General features: G+C 45.2%; 1 long non-coding RNA gene across 1 annotated transcript; it reads left to right on the top strand.

The window, feature by feature from the left end:
• The first annotated feature begins 700 nt into the window (after positions 1-700).
• Positions 701-4,304, top strand: LOC141777487 (uncharacterized). The gene is made up of 2 exons (XR_012595906.1): positions 701-765; positions 4,081-4,304. It is a non-coding gene; the product is annotated as an uncharacterized LOC141777487 (long non-coding RNA).
• Positions 4,305-11,465: the final 7,161 nt, after the last annotated feature.

The raw sequence follows: 11,465 nt of genomic DNA, 5'->3' as shown, positions 1-11,465 counted from the left end.
TCTCCCATGAATCATCTCTCTATCCCTCACATTTATATTGTGACTCTTTGTGACCCCTAGGTTGGGAGACACTGGATGAAACTACCAACAGTAACGATATTGTATATAAACCAGATACAACTTAAAATACTACTTACACACTAATGCATCGGATTAACAATCTAATATATAATGATAATAATAATGCATCATCCACACATAGACTGTATATAGTGATGTGTGTGGGCGGTATCTTGATACCACAGCTCCACCCCCAGATCACTACTGCACAGACTGTGGCTCCAAATTAATTCAAAATTTCAAATGGCAGCTCCCGTAGCCAGGATAATTTGGCTTCACTTTTGTACAGTAGGAGGAAGTGGAGACGTCGTCCATCTTTATATACAGTCTATGTGTCGTGTGATGAGTCTTTAGAGTGAACCCAAACGCAGAGTGACAGGCAGGACAGGTAGTTAGAAAATAAAGCGAGCTTTAATCGAGCTGAACACATCCAAAACACAAAAGGCAGGGAGGGGAACCAAGGACCAAACAACAATTAGAAACAAACAACAAAAACCAAACAGAAGATCAAAACCAAAAAATCACAAACCCGGGAAACACGAGGAACACCAGGATAGAGCAGGAGGAAACAAGGAAACATGGAGGACAAGGTAGACGGGGCTGGAGAGACAAACGAACCGACAAGGACAGAGGGGAAACACACAGGTGACACAAATCAGGGCGGGGCAGACAATCAACAAAAGGCGGGAAAACAAACAGAGGGAAGTAAACCCAGACAAGACACAGGAGGAGTGAACTACCAAAATAAAACAGGAAACACCGGAAATATATACAAATAAACCAAATCACAAATCACAAAAGTAAATAATAATAATCTGGCACAGCCAGAACATGACATAGCCCCCCCCCCTCAAGGGACGGATCCCAGACGTTCCACAAACAGAACCGGGTGGGCGGAGGGGGGTCCGGAGGAGGGACTCCAGGAAACTTGGGCACCGATTATCTCAGGCGGACGGCCCGAGGGCAAAACCGGGACAGAGCCTGGGAACTCGGGCGGACGGCCCGGGGGCAGAGCAGAGACAGAGCCGGGAAACTCCGGCAGATGACCCGGGGGCAGAACCGGGACAGAGTCTGGGAACTCGGGCGGATGGCCCGGAGGCAAAACCGGGACAGAGTCTGGGAATTCAGGCGGACGACCCGGGGGCAGAACTGGGACAGAGTCTGGGAACTCGGGCGGACGGCCCGTGGGCAGAACCAGGACAGAGTCTGGGAACTCGGGCGGACGGCCCGGAGGCAGGGCAGAGTCAGAGCCTAGAAACTCCGGTGGATGACCCGGGGACAGAACCGGGACAGAGTCTGGGAACTGGGGCGGGCGGCCCGGGGCCAGGGCAGAGTTCGAGCCGGGGAACTCGGGCGGACGGCCCGGGGCAGAGCAGAGACAGAGCCAAGAAACCCGGGGGCTTGGAACTGTGGCCCAGCAGTCACAGGAACACAGTTTTTGGGCTGAAACCCAGGCGAAACAGGAGGTGGCGGTTGCGGTCCTACCGAAACGGAGGTCGGCCAGACCCCCGACAGGAGACGTGGAACGCAGGTCGACCAGACCCCCGACAGGAGACGTGGAACGGAGGTCGACCAGTCCCCCGACAGGAGACGTGGAACGGTAGTCGGCCGGACCACCGACAGGACCCTTGGAACAGGAGTCGACCGGACCGCCGACAGGCGACATGGAGCGGAGGTCGACCGGACCCCCGACCACACACCTGGAACGGGAGTCGGCCGGACCCCCGACAGGACACTTGGAACAGAAGTCGGCCGGACCACCGACAGGATACTAGGAACAGGAGTCGACCGGACCGCCGACAGAAGACGTGGAGCGGAGGTCGACCGAACCCCCGACAGGAGACGTGGAGCGGAGGTCGGCCGGACCCCCGACAGGACACTTGGAACAGTAGTCGGCCGGACCACCGACAGGACCCTTGGAACAGAAGTCGACCGGACCACCGACAGGCGACATGGAGCGGAGGTCGACCGGACCCCCGACAACCCACCTGGAACGAGAGTCGGCCGGACCCCCGACAGGACACTTGGAACAGAAGTCGGCCGGACCGCCGACAGGATACTTGGAACAGGAGTCGACCGGACCGCCGACAGAAGACGTGGAGCGGAGGTCGACCAGACCCCCGACAGGAGACGTGGAGCGGAGGTCGGCCGGACCCCCGACAGGACACTTGGAACAGTAGTCGGCCGGACCACCGACAGGACCCTTGGAACAGAAGTCGGCCGGACCACCGACAGGATACTAGGAACAGGAGTCGACCGGACCGCCGACAGAAGACGTGGAGCGGAGGTCGACCGGACCCCCGACAGGAGACGTGGAACGGAGGTCGGCCGGACCCCCGACAGGAGACTTGGAACAGTAGTCGGCCGGACCACCGACAGGACACTTGGAACAGAAGTCGGCCGGACCACCGACAGGATACTTGGAACAGGAGTCGACCGGACCGCCGACAGAAGACGTGGAGCGGAGGTCGACCGGACCCCCGACAGGAGACGTGGAGCGGAGGTCGGCCGGACCCCCGACAGGACACTTGGAACAGTAGTCGGCCGGACCACCGACAGGATACTTGGAACAGGAGTCGACCAGACAGCCGACAGAAGACATGGAGTGGAGGTCGACCGGACCCCCGACAGGAGACGTGGAGCGGAGGTCGGCCGGACCCCCGACAGGATACCTGGAACAGGAGTCGACCGGACCGCCGACAGGACACGTGGAACAGAAGTCGACCGGACCGCCGACAGGACACGTGGAACAGGAGTCGGCCGGACCTCCGACAGGACGCTTGGAACAGAGGTCTGCCGGCCCTCCGACAGGACGCTTGGAGCAGAGGTCTGCCGGACCTCCGACAGGACGCTTGGAGCAGAGGTCGGCCTGACCTCCGACAGGAAACTTGGCGCAGGGGTCGACCGGACCTCCGACAGGACGCTTGGAGCAGAGGTCGGCCTGACCTCCGACAGGAAACTTGGCGCAGGGGTCGACCGGACCTCCGACAGGACGCTTGGAGCAGAGGTCGACCAGACCTCCGCCAGGACGCTTGGAGCAGAGGTCGACCGGACCTCCGACAGGACGCTTGGAGCAGAGGTCGACCGGACCTCCGACAGGACGCTTGGAACAGAGGTCGGCCAGACCGCCGACAGGACACTTGGAGCAGAGGTCGGCCGGACTGCCGACACAGGAGTATGCTTGAATTTGGATGGAACACTGAGCAACTTAGGAGAACGCCGCCTCTGAGACCCACGCTTCCTTCTAGGGGCTCCAACCCCTAGCAGGTCCAAGCTAGTGTCCTGTGTATAAGCATGGCGAGCAGCAGACTGTAAACTTAGTGGGCCTCCCAGGGCAAGTCGGGTCCCAAGAACAGATCCGGGGCTGACGCTAGCCTAGAGCTAACTGACTGCTGGGGCGTGGGCCGGAAGCTCAGGAAGCCAACGCCAACAGCCTGGAGTGGAGAATGGTGACCCGTAGGCAGGGAGACCTGATGGGTGAGCATGAACTGGTTTAGTCTTTTTGTCACAATGTCTAATTGGGGCACAAAATGGCTCACCCATGGCTTCTCCTTAAAATATAGTCTCTGTACAGCAAGCTGTTCTAAGATGGGACTCCAAGCCTTAGAACCAGCAGAAAAGAGTTTCTCCACAGTCTTTTCAAAATTACCAACCTTCAAAACAAACATTTGCAGCTCTGCTGGGTCCATTTTACTGGTCGGTTCGTTCTGTCGTGTGATGAGTCTTTAGAGTGAACCCAAACGCAGAGTGACAGGCAGGACAGGTAGTTAGAAAATAAAGCGAGCTTTAATCGAGCTGAACACATCCAAAACACAAAAGGCAGGGAGGGGAACCAAGGACCAAACAACAATTAGAAACAAACAACAAAAACCAAACAGAAGATCAAAACCAAAAAATCACAAACCCGGGAAACACGAGGAACACCAGGATAGAGCAGGAGGAAACAAGGAAACATGGAGGACAAGGTAGACGGGGCTGGAGAGACAAACGAACCGACAAGGACAGAGGGGAAACACACAGGCTTAAGTAATAGACAAGATTACACACAGGTGACACAAATCAGGGCGGGGCAGACAATCAACAAAAGGCGGGAAAACAAACAAAGGAGGGAAGTAAACCCAGACAAGACACAGGAGGAGTGAACTACCAAAATAAAACAGGAAACACCGGAAATATATACAAATAAACCAAATCACAAATCACAAAAGTAAATAATAATAATCTGGCACAGCCAGAACATGACACTATGCTTCTACAAGCACCCTCTCTTGAAAAAAAAATACTTTTGACACTTTAAAGGGACTGTTTGTAAGAATCAGAAATGCTTGTTAACAGCGACACCTGTGGCCTCTCCACGAAATAGCGAGAACGAGCGCGGCGTGTGAGTGAAGGCAAGCAGGTAGCGGAGCAGAGTACAGCAGAGACTCCGGCCATGGAAACCAAAGCTACGGTCTCCCCCGCGTCCTCCGACCGCGGCCAACACTGTTTTGCAAGACGGGCTTCACTAGATATAACTTTGCGGTTTTGGTGCTTCCGTGTAGTTTGTGTTGGAGTCTTGTCTGAACAGCGTAGCCACACGGGGCATGGGACTGCGACCCGGATTGATTTATACGTGTAAGAAGTTACAAACAGTCACTTTAAGTATGCTTTTGCTTATAATACTTGTACTGCACGTTGAATTAAGTAGGGTTTTGAATGCAGGACTTGTATTTTTAGATTGATGTATTGATACTTTTACTTGAGTAAAGGATCTGAGTACCTCTTCGACCGCGGCAGGATACTGGGAGGACATCCTGTCACACGATTTCGAAATGATGAGATGAGTATGTAGGGCAGGGACATTAGTTTGAGGTGGACACATTTATGGTTATATTCCAGCCCGTTCTCATTCCCAGGGCATTAAATACCAAGACTTTGTCACGCCCGTCGGCATTCAGTACCGCCGCACACAGCACCCTTTAGCGCCGGTATGAAACACACCGGGCATTCCATTAACTATAATGTAAACCCATCCACGGCAACACTAAACGCTCCAAAAAAAGTACGCCGAGAGTGTGGTGACGTTGTTTAAAGAGTGAAAAGAGACATACAGGATGGGCGGAAGGGGAGGTGGACGGGTCCAATAAACGCAAGGCTTTCATCCAGGAGACCGCTGTTCATGTCCTGTGCATCACGTTAAAATCAGCTGTTCGTTCGTGTCTCCTCTTCATAACGTTCCTTGTCATTTTCACTGTACAAACGTAGTAGTTTTAAGTCCAACCATGTAGTTCTTACCTAAACCTAACTATAGTGGTTTTGTTGCCGAACACTAAAGTGACGCCAAGGGGCGTGAAAAAGCGGAGGTATGTGACGAGTTGGGATGAGAACGTATTATATAGTCGGGGCATCCTGGTGACCCAGTGGTTCAGATGCATATAAGGTCCCTTGTTTAAATCCGGCCAGGGTCCTTTGCTTAATGTCACGTCCCTCTCTCTCCTCTTTTTTATCATATATCATTGTGTATGTAATTATACAGTGTTGTCTAAGGAGGATAAAAAAAATCTCATTATTATCGTTATCATTTTTGTGTTTCTCGTCATCTTTGTAAGTCATCTTGTGGAGATAACTTACAATGTCTTTAAAAAGGCTCACAGGAGTATTTCAAAGATTTATCAGTAATACATAACCCTTAACAAGTATCTCCAAGACAGAGAGGGGAATGTTACAGCAGTGGCCAAAGCCAATATCTTTGAAACGAAACATCACGGAAGGACTAGATGTATGCGTATGGACTTGAGCAAGGTCCGTCGTTATTGATGTCTGTCAAGCAAACGCATGCACTGAGACACAGAAAACATTTGATTTCTGCTTCTATTTCCATTTTCCAGTCCTTGCTTTAATTAAAGGGACTCTATGTAAGAATCAGAAATTGCTTGTTAACAGCGACACCTGCGGCCGTTAAGTCAACGAAAGTCAGCGTCCTGTTGCTCGCGCTCGCGCTTGTGCTCGCTCTACATAGACATGAACGAGACAAACAGTACCTTTAATTTGTTGTTGATTTACTTAATCAAATTGTTGTTTGGTGTATTTTACAGAAAAGCTCGTTTGTGATTCAGTAGTTAAAAGCATCAATAAATAAAGCATCTGATTAAATGATTGCAGATGCACAAACCACAGTGTAGAAAATACTCTGTTACAAGTAAAGTACAAAAGTATTGCCATCAAAATATACATATACCAAAAGTTAAAGTACTCATCGTGCAGAATCTCCCATATTAGAATAATGTGCATTATATTATTGGATTATAATTATTGATAGATTAATGTAAGTATCACTTTATTCCTACAGCTTTTAAAGTTGGGGATCATTTGAATTACTTTATATCCTGCTGTAGCTTAATCTATAATAATACATCATGTTTTATTTGTTGAACATATTTTTGTATTAATAATCTGAATCTGTAAAGTAACAAGTAACTAAATTTATCCAATAGATGTAGTCGAGTACAACGTACTATATTTCTGAGATGTAAAGTACAAGTACCGACAATTGTACTTAAGTACAGTACTTGAGTAAATGTACTGTTTCCATCTTCTTTAACAGAGCAGTTTTAGTTCTTTAGTTCTTCCCTATGAGGAAAGCTTTGAATGCATCTCACAGTATAACAGAGTTGATTTCTTCACTGTCACTATACTCAAGGAACATATTCAACTCTTGCATCCCAGCTTTTAATGTGGCTCCGTTCAGCATTCACCTTAAGGCTGTATAGTAAGTTACTGTGTACAGTAAATTTGCTCTTACAGTGTTCTTGGCATTTAAACATTAAATGCTTAAATAAACTTATAATACATTAAGTGTGGAGACAGTGAGGAGTCACCAACAGGTGTCTGCATTACCTAAATGTAAATGTTTCCTTATGAGGGAATCTATATTCCTCTTTAACTCCTTGAATATTTGTGTTAAATTATATCTCAAATTGCATTAATACCAGCCACGACGGCGCTGGTATTGTTTACACTTTGTGTGAGTCTGTGTGTGTATCATCATGTGGTCCTGGAGGCGCCTACAGTAGCACGATCTACCACAGATGTGGTTCTGAGTTCTTTGCCAGGTGTTAATATTTCTGTCTGTGGACAGATTTTGTCACTGCGATAGCATCACAACCAAGCAAGTTGCAGTCACGAAACTTTAAAGGTGTGTAGTTGGGATCAAAATGAAGGCTGAGTTCAAAGGTGGGTGTGGTCTGAGCAAGGACGGCGAAAATAGGGGGGTTGGAATTGGGGAAGGAGCCATTGCCCCCCCCCCCACTTTACACCCGATTTGACGTTGCGGCTGGTGCGATCCCATCGCAAGATTGCCTCTAGTTGTCAACATATTAATTATCATGGGTAGATATAATAAAAGCTTTCCTTTTCCATGCTTTAATGTAATGATGCACATGTAACGTTGGATAAAATCTGTGAATAGGCTTTCTAAATGTTTAATGATTCAGCCCTGGTGTAAAGCCTCTGGAGGACCGCTATTGGTTGTTACAGAGTCTGAGGGAGAGCATTTTCAGTATTGTCATAACTTATTTTTCAAAGCTCCTGAGTCCTATTTTTGCTGTTCTGACTTTTGAGTCAAAGTTTAGGACCATTCTACGAAGTCTTTTGACACACCAGCCGACTCTATAAGGATCATATTGATGTCTCATTATCTGGGATGTTGAGTTGAAGACGTATCCTTCTCATATAACACAGATGAATACATGAGCTTTGTTTTATTATGTTTTGTCTTTTACTTGTGTGACAATGATTTTAAAAGAAAGCTCAGCATTTGTCAGATCCAAAGATCCCAAAATAAATCTGTTTTAATTTGACACGTAAGTTTCATTATTATATCATTCACTTACAGAGCCTTATCTTTTTGTCATTTTTATTATGACATATTTTTCCATGTTTATGCTGCTCATTATGGCTCCTAGCATCGTTGTTTCTTCTGTGTTCTGTGATTTTTTTTTTCTCACTCTGGTGTCATCTTCATTAGGTATTTAGAATTTTGAGTAACCTGTTTGTTTTTGTTAATTATTTAGAAAACTTTAAAAAATGCCACATAAATAGTTTATTATTAATAATAATCAGAAGATGTTTGTATGAAGTATGTTTTCCTCTCTTTGGGTTATATCACACAGTGTTCACATGCTGTTTGTTGACTTGCATGTGAGGCCTTTTAACAGAACAAACCTTGATATGTTTGTCTCTTCAGCCTGTCCAACACCTGACACAGATTCACTATTGCAAGTGTTGAACTCAGAGCCTTTGACGGACCGATAGAGCACACAAAAACACTGCCAAGTGTTATAACACAGGCCGGCAGAAGTTTACCTTTGGTTTCTCAATCACACTCTTTGCTTTGGAGAGCTGCCAAGTGACATTCACCTGAAATGTGTGTGGAGGTGAACTCAAAACAAGTGTCATGTGTTTGTGGGTACAAGGATGTGAAGAAGGGGAACGAGAAGGATCAGAGAGATGAACTGGAGATGCACTGAGAGAAAGGGACGCTTAGAGAATCAACAAACTCTTTATGAAGGTCAAGATTTCTGCCTGTGTGGAGAATGTAGAATAAACACTCTACTAATATTTATTAATTTACTTTTAAAGGAAAAGTTCAACACTTTGGGAAAATACGCTTAACATATAATTGTTTATTACACGACTTTGCTGAATACTTGATTCTGATTGGTCAATCACGGCGTTCTATGGTCTGTTATTTCTTAATAGCAGACCATTGCTATGTATAACAGACCGTTGCTATGGGTGCAGTTCTGATGTCGGACTCTGGTGGACCATTTTTGCGTCAAATTATTGATTTGTTAAGTAAGTAGCCTTGTAATAAGAGGGATAATGTAAAGCTAGCGGACTGTTGTTGTGAAATAAACCCCTTCAGGGCGATGCAAGACCTGTCGGGGTTTATTTCACAATAATGACCGGCTCACTGTACATTATCCCTTACATAATAAATATTTCTGACAATATCTACAGAAAATGAACATTATAGACTTCGTAAAGATAGATTTTATTGTTGTATTGAATTGAAACAGATTGTACAGGTGTACCTAATAAAGTGGCCACTGAGTGTACGCATATCACTCTCGTGTCTGTATTAGCTTAGCTTAGCACAAAGACTGGAAACAGGGGGGAACAGCTAGCCTGGCTCTGTCCAAGGGTACACACAACACCCAGTGAAACCACAACGTGTCTTTTTAATACTTTGGTCTTTATAAGGGTTAAACAAATGACATATAACATGTTTATTTGTTAGATTTAGAGGTGCTAGTAAGCAGATTTTGTTACTTTAAGAGTTTAACGTTCAGCTAATCTGCTTCATCAGACCTAAACTAAGTAAATGTTGCTTATTCCTGATGGGTGCAAAGAAGTATGTGACATCCAACCCAGTAGCCAGAATAAAATGTTGACATTGTATGTTTCTGCAAACCATGGATATGTTGAATCTCGACGTTTCTGAACCAAAAATATATTTCATATCAACCAGTTTTTTAAGCGCTCGTGGCACTTTTGCCGTTTCGAAACTGCCTTCTCAATTACGTTTAGGTTTAGGCAACAAAACTACTTGGTTAGTTTTAGTAAAACATCATGGTTTCGGTTGAAATAAGTACAATACTCTTGGTTTCATACGGGACACAAACAGCAGTCTCCTGGGTGAAAGTCCCATGTATGACCCATCCTGCAGCCACCCCAACCTCCCCCCTACGCAGTCTTTGATTAAACTTTTGTGATACATCAAAAACAAAAATAATCCGGGAAAAATAGGTTCCCTCGAAATGTAATAGACAATGCAGTTTCTTTGTATGGGAACGTAATTTTTAGGAGACCAGGCTGGTGACATCACCTTTTTCTAAATGAGCCTCGCCCACTTCAAACCAGTAAAAAGAGCTCAGAGAAACAAAGAAATACAGAAATCCCTCATGTGAACTAACCAAACCTTTAGCAGAAAACAGTGTGTTCAACAAGGCTGATGAAGAAAATAAGTTCACAGTAAAAGCAAAAACATTTTGAACTGCAAATGAAACATTAATAATAATAGGTTAATAATAATTATAGTTATTGCAGCACAGTTATGTTGTTTCAATGGAGCCAGCAGTCATCTGTGCTGCTGAATGACTTGTCGACTGGTCTTCTGCTGGTTGAATCCATCAGCACAAAAACACACGTGGGAGAGGTATGTGTGTGTGTGTGTGTGTGTGTGTGTGTGTGTGTGTGTGTGTGTGTGTTTCCAGTTAGAACCTACGGGGCGCTTTGGGAGGTAGTCACTTGTTTTTCTCCCCCAAAAATTAACTGTTTTAACAGGAAATGTGTAGTTACAAAAAAACATGTTGGTGAAAAGTATTAAGATCTGTTACTAAAGTAAAAGTAACTATACTACGGTATAAAAATACGACATTACAAGTAAGAGTCCTGCATTGAAAATGTCACTTATAAGTAAAAACACAGAAGAATTATCACCAAAATGTATTAAAAGTTTTATAAGTAAAAGCACTCACCTGCCCCTGTCACAGTGTTATTACATTATTGGATGATTATAATTATTACTGATGCATTAACTTGACCAGCCTAGATGGGAATCATCATTATTAACTGCTTTATATACTGCTGGGTATGTAAATCTACAACAATGCGTCATATTTTATAAACGGATCCTTTTAAACTTAACCTCATTATATAATTTGGGTGTAAAATCATCACTAGTAAAGTAACTTGTCACTGTAGCTGTCAAATAAATGTATGGACCAGAAGTATAAAGTGGCATAAAATGGAAGTACTCAAGTAAAATACCTAAAAACATATATATCTCTAAAAATCTTAATGTGACTCATTGAACTTCCTGACCTTTTATACTGACATTATAGCAGGTGTGTTTATTTTTCTGGTCCTGGGGATGCTGGAGCTTGTTTTTCTAATACAGCTATTGATAATGCATCAGGCTGCATTTTAACTCCCCAAGCAGCTTTCTTTCTCCACATCGTCCACATTCAGGCATCCGCTCAGCTAAACTGTGTGTCCTGTGGGATGAAACACATCTGGAGGAGTCACATACAGTATACACATGAGAAGAACATGCCCACATGGTGCCTCCAACTCCTTGACATTATTGATTTATGTCAGGTCTAGTCCGAGCCTTACAACCAAGTAATAACAAGTGTCTAAAGCTGCAATGTTTGGGATTATAAATATCTGGCACCTCCCAGTGGTAGAATAAAAAAACACACGCAGACATAGTGAGGGCATTTATATCAACTCTAATCTAGGACAAGTCTTGCATCCAAATTTATAATTAAGTAGAAGTCCAAAAGTATTACCGGCAAAATCATTACTGTACTTATATATTACTGGATTATCATTACCGATACATTACTGTGTAAGCAGTA

Source organism: Sebastes fasciatus, chromosome 1, assembly GCF_043250625.1.
Source record: "Sebastes fasciatus isolate fSebFas1 chromosome 1, fSebFas1.pri, whole genome shotgun sequence".
NCBI lineage: Eukaryota > Metazoa > Chordata > Actinopteri > Perciformes > Sebastidae > Sebastes > Sebastes fasciatus.
Note: the sequence above shows the minus strand (reverse complement) of the source record. Positions and strands in the feature narration are given on the sequence as shown.